The following is a 10,714-nucleotide window of genomic DNA, read 5'->3' as shown; positions in this document are numbered from 1 at the left end:
TGTGCTGTATGAAGAGGAGGGGTAGGATCCCAGAGTGGGAATGGCCCCTGGGTGCTACAGAGCTGGCAGCAGTGTTGGTCTAATCTTCCGGGTCAGGCCTGGCGCTTTCATCTTCTCTCACTTGGAGTCCCTTGTGTTTGATGTGAACTTAGCCCAGGAATAACCGTTCCTTTCTTCTCTGCTAACCTGGCCCTGGAGTAGGGGAAAGCACTTTGTTGTTATCCTAGGAGCCAAACAATGCTGGAAGGAGTGCAGAAAACCTTAATGAAAGGCTTTTGATCCACGCTGATATTAAAGTGAGAACCTTGAGAGAGAGACAGAGAGAGAGAGCAAAATTTTAAAAAAGTGCAGAAATCGCAGAAATCAAAATGCAAATTGCATCGGAATGCTTAGATGGAAATGTTATTTAATTCCCATCCTTTGAAATTAATTATTTTAGATTTGCCTGCATTTGTTTCAAGTTTGAAGGGAAAAGAATAAAGGAGCATGCTAATTTATTGTAGAAGTAGAATTTAAATTAACACATGGAGCCTTGCAGGGCTTTAATGATTACTTTTCTAAGGTCTGCATCACGGAAAACAATTTCTCTGCTTCCCACAATTAAAGCCGAGTGTCTCTGTGCCTCACGTGTCAAGGTCAAAGTATTTTTTTCTACATGTACAGTGCGGGTGTGTGTGTGTGTGTGTGTGTGTATGTACATTACTGCTGCACCACTGAATCTCAAAACGACTGGCCGGTTGTTATCTTCCCTTGAACCTATCCAGTGACCTCAGCCCTTGACCAGGCCTCGTATGATTGCAGGAGGAACAAATATGCCGGTGTTTAAAGAGGAACTTGTGGATCTTTTGGGTAATTTAGTGCTCTTTACTGGACTATTGGACAAGGTTTCCTTAATACTAGCTCATCAGAAGTACCTCCTTCCCCCCTCAACTTACTTGAACGTGTCAAAGCCAAACCTTTTCAATCTACAATTTGAAAATGAAGTTGAACCCAAAGGCCAAAAAAACAAGTCACAAACAAAACTCTCTTTTCGCAAGGAAGGACATACACCTTGGTATTCGACATGTTCGCTGCCATGGTGATAGCCAAAACCTCTGTGCAACAGCACCACATTAACCCCTCTTGACCCTCTATTCTCACCTGTGATAAAAGAGGAGGAAGAGAAGGAGGAGGTGCCCCCCTTTCCACTGCACATGCACTTTCGAGTACTCGGGCACCAGCAGGCCCTTGAGAGCCCACAGTCATTAGGAGCGCTTTATTCTTGTAGAGGTAGAGAAAAAGAGAGACGAGGAAAAAGGAGAGGAGGAAGAGGAGCATTGAGCCTGGAAGATAATGTATGGTCAAGGCTGGAGACTTGTGGGCACTGGATGAAGAGAAGGTCGAGAGAAAAGCAGTGCTTTCATACAGAAGCAGCAAGCAAGCCAGCTGCTTTGGGGTTTTTGTTTGTCTTTCATTCTAAGTAAAGAAAGGTAGGGGAAAGAGCTATGGATAATCAGTCCAGGGCGCTGACTTACAGGGCTGTGGACACAGGATATAGAGTTTCAAACTCTTTGTTCCTCATCTTACCTATTGGCCCGCTCATGTTTTGTCTGCTGAAGTCGAAGAAAAAAAAGCTTTTTCATTGCTCGCCTTGGCTGCATGAAGTTCCAATGAATTGAAGAAAGAAAATAAAACCATTAAGAACGCATGTATGATTTGAACATTATTTCTCATGTCTTTGCATACCCACAAAGCGTCTAACCCGCACATAAGAGGGTAGCGTGCAGTGACACTCTGCAGACAAAAAGGACTGGCTCCCTTCCATTGACCAACGGCATCGGGGGGCTAACCTTAACTTTCACTGGCAGCTAATCCCTCTGATTATCAATAATATAGGCTAGCTTTCATCTCAGCTGGGGTCTTGATCAAGTTGAAAGGCTAAAGAACGATTGAATAGTGTGAATGTGTTCCGTGAGACTCTGAGAAGTAACGTAGGAAATAATAATAATAAATGCCCCTCCCCAAAAATAACTGGGTGAAGCTTATGCACATCTGATGATATGATGAAAATAAATGAATAATGCATTGGCTATCAATGAGGGAGCAGAAGACGCATTGCTTCAGGCCATGGTTAAGCCTCTATTCATAAAGAGGAGACAGACACAAAGGCCCAAGGACTGTGGGAGTCTACCACCAGGGAGGGAGGAATGAGGACACACATTTTATGAGGAAAACTGTTGTTTTCTCTCCCTCCTCTCGTGCGTTCTCTCCTGTTCTGTCATATTTCTAATAATTAGATGTGTCGCAAAGATTGTTGTTTGTTTACAGTTGGATTAGCTTTAAGAAGCCAGGATGTGGGAGTGGGGCCCCAGGATTACGTAGGCAAACACATGTTTAGTGCACGCCACTATTGTTATTCTAACTTACCACTTTTCTGCAATTTCCAAGTGCTCCTTTCACCCCGATCAGTTAATTTATTTATTTTGTCCAATTCCAAATAAAAAAAAGTCATTTCGGAGAGTATATCTTGAGTTTACATATGTATATTTTGCTTTATGTGTGTCTTTTAAAAAAGCAGTATTGTTGTTATGCCTCTAATCCATTAGGTGTCATGATCTCCGCTCGCCCGATGCGGCATGTTCATAAAAACACACACAAACAAATGCTGCACATGAATGCAGGCCAGATTAAGGAAGGGGAGACAGGAATATATCTGCGCCTTGAAAAACACAGAGAGAGCAGAATAGGGGCTCTATTCTTTTTTTCCTTTTTTTGAGCAGCATTAGAGCTCTCTGTGAATAAAGATGTCAGGGCCGGTTGGTTATTGATCAGCGAGTATTTGGAGAACAAACAGTTAATCCTCATAAGGGCCCACAGCGAGAGCTCTGTTAAGTTATTAAAGTTTGAAATGTCTTCTTGTATCTGTTTCCCTCACTAACTCTTTTTCTTCATATTTAACCCCTGAAGGATGAAAATCCAGTTCAGCTGACTGTAACCCAAGGCATATTTGCATTTCACAACTGGAGTCTGGTTTATCTGACATTGAGTTGGTCACCCCCTTTTTTATAAGCTACTGTTGGTTTGTGCACGGCGAAGGACGCTCAGGCTTTGAAACTGCCACGAAGGGTTTTTAAGTGGAATCCATTCAAAAAAGCATTTAATCCTGTTTTTTTTTCCAACATCCACCAGCATGTACATCTAAACATTCAGTTATTTTCAAGTGAGTATCCATTATTATCATACCATTTAAAAAAGAAAAAAATCATTGGGTTTAACCTGCAATGCCCTTACATTTGTTCTTACTTTTCACAACCCACAATGTCGTTACAGACTTATCTTGTATTTTCATTTGCTCTGTTCTCCTTGAAGTAACACTCAAATGCAGTTGTGTTTACTGGCCTTATGCTGGCGTGTTGTGATTAGATGAAAAAATCTAACAAAAATTCATGATAAATGAATTTTCAGTCATGATGAAAATTTTGCTTTGATTCATTTGATTATATATTATCATCATCTGTAGTGGTTAGCATATTTTCTGCCTTTCGTGTGCACCTTTCGCCCCAACCTGTCCTGTCGACGTGAGTGGGTAGTTTCCTGCATTCCCAGAATGACCTTCAACATTCCCAAGTCAAGTCATTTTCATTGGTGCATCCAGCCATTAGTTCCCTGTAACGGGAGAAATAACAATAGCATTAGTAATGACAAGAGAATGAGGTTTTCCAGTGCAAAAGAAAGCAGCCTCATCCTGATGAAAATGGCTTTTGGGAGCAAAAACTTTAGTCTGTCCCATTGTGATGAATTTATCAGTGTAATCATTTTGGTGCATTGGTCATTTCTTGTCATCACTCTACTGTTTGTAATGCTCCCACAACATTTACAGCACACAAAATTTTTATTTTACATGGTATTTCTTCACTATCTGCGAGTAGCAACTAAACTATTGTCAAGGTATAGTTATGTTTAGGCAGCAAAAAACACTTGGATAAGGTTGGAGATCATTTAAAAAGTAAACTCAGACAAACAGAAGTATATACATATTGTATCTACAGTATGCTTAGTACAGTACTTCCACAAAGTTGGTAGGCTTGCAAGAAGGTTGATTAAGCTCCAAAAACACTGCTCTACATTTCCCATGATGCAAATCAGGCGTATCTTTTGTTTGATTTTCCCCTTCCTGTACAATGTCCATGTAATTCAAACTCCATACCCCCAGTTTATAACACAAGCTTTCTGATTAACATTTTAATCCCCAAGCCCAACCCCAGATAACCCTGATGGCAGTATGGCTTCAGAGAGCTCTTTCCTGAGCCACATAACAAATTAAACATCTGTTTTCACAGGCTGAGTGACTGAACTGTGAAATGCCCCTTTTAAACATACTAAAGTCTTTATAGGGGTATTATGTTGTATTGGCATAAACCAGGCCAGGCTCCTGAAAAGTAAATTCATAATAGACTGCATTTGCAATTGTGGGCAAACAATAATAAAGCAATAAAATACTGGTAGTCAATATAACCTGTTTCCTATACAAAACCTAATTGCTAATGCAAAATATTTACACATGAGAGTAATTTGTCAGAGATAGAGTTGAATAAACTTTCACATTTATGCCATTTCCTAGTTTATGATGTGAATAATTTAATTACCTTTTTTTTTTATTTGCGTGACTAATTTTCAGTGCAATACAAGACAAAATGTCAACATTTCCACACCACTTGATGTTTTGTGGAATGGTGAAGAATGCAGTAAGGCATGGAGGCCAAGGCTTGAACCTGTGTCTGTTTCTTGTCAAGTCAGATTTCTTGGTAGGGGGGTCTAGGATACCCTGGCATTTTCTCTTCTGAGGGCTTTTGTTTATATGGCCGAAGGACCCTGCTCAGTCTCATCAGCCCACAGCAACTAAACACATATGCCTCCATCACAAAGTGCCTGGAGAGACAAGATTTCTTGTGTTTTTTTAGAGGGATACTGAGCCTGTAGATTTGACACGTTTTCCTGATACATTTATTATTACTTAAATTATTAATTCTTGATCAAAAAAGCTATTTCTGTCAGCCGAAGGACATTTAGTCATCAGCAACATTTTAGCGCGCCGTCCCTTTAAATGTTTTGACATGTCATTAAAGGGCTTCTGATGGAAAGGGCAGTGACATACAGTGACCATTCCACCACTGTTACAACGCGTTACTTCACCCAGGCTACACACAAGTCATGTAAACCAATGACACAACTCCTGCTAAGGCCCCAATGTCCTAATGTCACACACGTCCCAACAGTTTTACTTCAAACTTCCTCTCCTCTCGTCACCCCTCCTTTCCTTCACCCCCTCACCCCCCCTCGTTCCCTCCTTCCTTTCATGCACAGCCTCTCTGTCCCTTTCAACATCCACTCCCCCCTTCCACCTCACTGTTTCTTATTTCTCTCACCCACACTTCCATGTCTGTCTCTCTGTCTGTCTGTCTGTTTGTCTCCCTTATCATGGCTTGCATTAACCCTTTTGCTTCCCTGTCCCACTCTCGCCCGCTTGTCTTTCCCTGGTGCTTTGTCTCTGTGTAACATATGCTTGGACTGGCATCCCATCTCAGAGCCGCTACGGGTCTTGTCCGCTTCATGTCGTGTGAGGATGGACGTTTGAAGAGTCCTGCAGGCATCTCTCTTTGTCACCAGCACTTAGCCTCAACACTGCCGTGAACCCGCAGCAAATACCGTCAGTGCTGCTGGCACACTGGCCTCTGCCATGCAGAGAAAAAAAAAAAAAAAAAAAAAAAAAAAAAAAAAAAAAAAAAAAAACCCAAACCAACCATATTTTGAACAGACATGCACCTGTATGCTTACACCCACACATGCACTCTCTGGTCCTTCACCCCGTGTCGGGCCTTACCTATTCTCCACCCGTATATCTGACCATGCAGGGCACGTAGGTTTCCTTCAGGCACAATGGTGGTTTTGTCTTGAGGTTGTGCTCTGACAGTTGTCACAGACTGATCCCTCCTGATATGTTAATTAGGTTGACAACCGATGAATCCGTATTGGAAATTAAGAGTCCTTTTGTCCTATTTCGCTTAACAGCCTTTCAGACCTGCTATCTGAGGGAAAGCTATCCCACAGATTAGGTGGTTCCTCTGTCAGACCACAAAAGCCTTAGAATATTTCCCACATATGTTATGCCACATATTCACCACCACCATGTCCACCGGTTTGTATGAATGTATGACAAAAACAATGGTATAAGGGATCTGGGCGCTGGGGAATATGCTAATCATGATTAATAGCCTTTACATTCGTTATTGTTCATGTTACCAGTAAATTGTCCCTAACAGTTTTAACCTTGCTTTCTGTGTGGGGGTTAATGTGCTATGTTGCTTTAATCTGTCAATGTGATGATTTTCAGTTTAAATCAGCAGCAACATTTGAGGATATAATGCAAAGCAGACTTTCCATCATCACTTCATCCCTCTGAGGAATCCTTGTGATACTAATCTGCCCACCTATTCCAGCGCTTCTCCTGTCCAAGCTGCTTTTCTCCCTCTCGCCTCTTTAAGCCCGACAGTAGGCTTTGCTCACACCTCTTTCGCTGTGAGACTTAGTGTGGCACACGTGGACTACAGTCAACTCTCTTTCTGTGTTCTGCTTTCAAACACAGAATAAGGATTCTGTGTTTTGGGGGCAAATCAACTTTCCTTTGAAACCGCTAAAACGACTCATCATCTCGGGATCAGCTGGCACAAAGAGCATGGCGTTTTCAGCGAGCTGATCATTCACTGCCAGGAAAAAGACTATCATAGAACGAATAAGACTATTTGAATCTGATTCAAATAGTGACTCTCAGTCTGCTTTTCATCTCAATAAAGACCCTTATAAAGCAGTCAGGCAGTAGATGAGTAGGGAAAAGAGTGCGTAGTAAAACAGAGATATTGCACTGCTCTGCGTTGAACTCCATCCAGTTCTGCAATGCCTGCTAATGTGTCTCAGAGGTACGGGGATCACAGCCTTGGCCAGAGAGAGACACAATAAAACACCCTAGTTCCTGTGACACAGAGACTCCTTGCTACAAAGACTGTTTCCTTCTTACCCAAAATGTTGAAGAAGAACTCTGTAGTTATAGCTACACATTAAAAAGGTGTAGCTACGAGGCAGGTTTTTGCAAAAAAAAACTAAAGCAATTTTGGTAAGCCAGGTGAAAAATGAAATTTATGAGGTTATGGTATTAAAGTAATTTGGTTGGTAAAAGTTTGGTCATGGTTGAAAAAAATAAAACTACATGGGAAAATATCTTGAAAAGAATTTTTAAATCAGCCTTTCTAACTACATGTACCAGATTTCTGGGTGCAGCAAACACTGGAAGCCACTTTGAAAGAAATACAACAGAAGAGCAACCGGTGTATCCTTCATGCAAAAGTAAGCAATTAAATCCAGGGTCAGATTGGCGGAATCTGACACTAATAATGGAAACTACTAAACTGAAAGGTAATTACAGAATGGGAATACAAATGGGAATAAAAATGCAGAACATAAATAGCATCAAAAATGAGGATTGATATCCTAAAAAACTTAAGGACTGCAATTTCATTGTGCTACAAAATAACTTCTTAATAAATGTTCTAAAATGTCGAACTGTTTAATATAATACATTATTATGCAATATAAGGCATTCAGTGTAAATAAGACTAGATAAAATAAGATTTTAAAACAAATACAATTGTAGAAAATAAAGATTTCTTTTCCACTTTATTTAAGTGCTTTAGTCTCGTAAACATTGCTTTGTATGTCTTTTTGACTTGTATGGGAGTAAATGAGTTTGGCTTTAATCATAACCAACCAATGTAAAATATTCAAAATGTACAGTACATTAAAGGGATGGAAAAACATGTGCAAAAACATAAATCAAGCTAGAGCTGTCATTAAAGACATCAGGCTCACAAAATTTCATGAGACCACGTTGCCTACACTGAGAGAACATGAAAGGAGAAGGAAAATGCCTGTGGCAGACTCAATAACAACCACTCTCTAAAACACCACGTCTGCTAACTTGGCACTTACAGTTTAGCCCTGCTGCTTATCATTCAGCGTAGATTTGAAGTCATCTCTTTGTCATTGTGAGGTCAAAACATACGCTAGTGGTCTCTTATGTTGACCTCATCACTACAGCTAAGATCTTATCCTTGCTCCTTTCATCTTAAGGTCAGCTAATTGCTAACGGCTAATCACCAATTCTCAACTGGTCTTTGACACCACTCAGACACTTGCTAAGTGTATCTGAAGTGAAATATTTTCAGCATGTTGCCTCAGAGTGTTTAAAATAACACGTGGAAGAAATGGATACATAAGGCGCCAAATGAAAGAAGGAGAAGAACAAAAAAAAAAGGCCTCATGATTAGTTGCCCTAGATTTTTAAAATTATCTGCTGTTTTGGGCATTAAATAAAGTAAGCATAGTGGTGGTAGAGCATAATCAACTGGCCCCATTCCGGCAACTTCTTCCATGTAGGGCAATTGAACAAAGTGCGTCTGAATTGAAATCAGGTCGTTCCTGGGGGCCACTGGTAATGAACTTGGCGGGGAGACAGGGAGCGGAGAGGAGGAGAGAAGAGGAGGGCTGAGAGTTGCAGTTAAGTTGACCTCAGTTGTAACGCCACAGCAGTGGAGCATGTGCTCAAACTTGGCTACGCTAACCTTTTTCAGCTACCGACTGCAAAGTGCTGTAAGTAATGACTATAAGTGATGATCCTCGCTGACGATGGCAAGTGAACAGAGCTTTAAGAGCCATGTTGAAAGGAGGGCTGTCATTGTGACATTTTCTGGGCTTCTGAATTACAGAGAGAGCAGGTGGACTAGCAAATGTCATCCGTTAAACATACAGAAATTCACACATTTATGACCATTTGCTGCATTTAGTTTCTATTGATTTGCAATGCTATAGATTTGGTAAGTTTAAATCCAAATACTGGAATGCATTTTGAATCTGGCCTAGTATGTAAAAATAACCCCATGCAGGAATAACTACACAGAAAGCATGGAATATTCATTCGTGAATATATAGCCACCATACGTTGGGTTTAAGATTGATCGTGAATTTGACCAGTATCCCTCATCTCAATCCCCTGTGCATACATAACTGCCTCATCTGCTCTTCTCTCCCTTCTCCTCTGCCTGTCCGGGGGCCTAATTTAGCCTTAGTAGGCTCTCCTGGTGCCTAAGAGAATTCTCCTTTATGCAAGCCAGGTAAAATGAGAGCGCAGCATGGATGAGGCCCCTCTCCATCATGGTGGATGGGGGGAGTCACGGGTGACACCCCCTGATCAGGTGTGCATGCGTAATGGCCGTCCCAAAATAATCACTGCTTTGAATAATTTCCCCGCTCTGTCTCTCGCGCCATGATTCTTGCTGCTTCGACTCGTTTTGTGGCGGGCATCCCATAAATCCTTGCGGTAAATGTAAATCAGTGGGCCGGGTGCGTCTGACAGATGGGGGCTGCAAGGAGTCCTGGGAGATCTCTCCTCTCACCTTTCCCTTCAGCTGGAATGGATGAATCACTAGCCGGGCTAGTTAAATAGCATTAGTGTGCGTCCCTCACTTAAGAAAAGAGTGAGGTAGGAAGCCAAGATATGAGCCAATACAGGGGAAATAGAAGTGGGGGTCATTTAGATTGAGATTGATGTACGGAGGATGTGCATGTTGTGAAGACAGGGACAGTACCAGTAAACAAAAATCCTCCTACCTTTGTTGTTGTTGTTATGATGGGGAAATGAGGTTGTGCAGGTGGAGGAGATGCAGGCGTGAGGATCTTCGAGCTGTCAGCTCCTTGGAGGATTGGAGATCTGAGGGGTGGAGGGGAGGAATGAGGAGGAGGCGGGGAGGGCCTTTGCTTGGTCCCCTTGGCTGTCTGTGGAGCAGAACCCATCTCTCATTAAGGGAGAGTGCCGAGGAGACACTTGAAAGTGACATTCACCCCCCCCCCCACACCCCTCCATTTGAGAAATGCTATGCATGACGGCCACTGCCACTCAGCCAGCAGGGTCACCTCTCTATCCCTCTCTCTCTCTCTCCCTCTCTCTTCCTTTGCCTGGGGGAGAATATCAATGGCGTAGTGCTTTTGGCAGATATACATACAACACCTACACCTTTCAATGAAATCCATCAATTACGGACCCCTTACAGGGAAGCAGACGACAACAGTTGTAAGAGAACAAGAAAAGGAAGGGAAAAAGGAAGAACAGACAGATAGACCTTATTAGACAGGAGAAGGACGGGGTGGAGTCTGATAATATGCAAAGAGATGAAACGATGTGCGTTCTTGATGTGGGGATGAAAAAAGGAGGAGAGAAATCAAACACTGCAGCCCGCTGTGAGGTCAGGGGCTCGGGAGCTGGATCATCTCTGCTGTGGCAGAGTGTCGATTTTCGCCCCCCAGTTCCAACCCCGGGCCTTGACTCCTCCGCTCATATCCATCTCTTTAATCTTGGGAAGCTCCACCTAATGAGCTACATAGTTCATTGAGTCAAGGAACAATGGGTGCCTCTGTACTCCATTGTCCCTCTATGACTATCAGGCGTTGTTCTGTACGGTTATGATCAATGCTTTGTCCCATTATCACCATGTGTTGTCATATTTTTTTCTCTCCTTCTGTAATTACTTGACAAAACATGATTATGGGCTTTAAAAAAGCATTTCCTGTTGACTTCCTGGGACAGTTTCTGTCTGTCCAGTGGTCACATTTGCCCTGTAATCGCCACCGG

The sequence above is a fragment of the Perca fluviatilis genome, chromosome 1 (assembly GCF_010015445.1).
Source record: "Perca fluviatilis chromosome 1, GENO_Pfluv_1.0, whole genome shotgun sequence".
In the NCBI taxonomy this organism is placed as follows: Eukaryota; Metazoa; Chordata; class Actinopteri; order Perciformes; family Percidae; genus Perca; species Perca fluviatilis.
Note: the sequence above shows the minus strand (reverse complement) of the source record.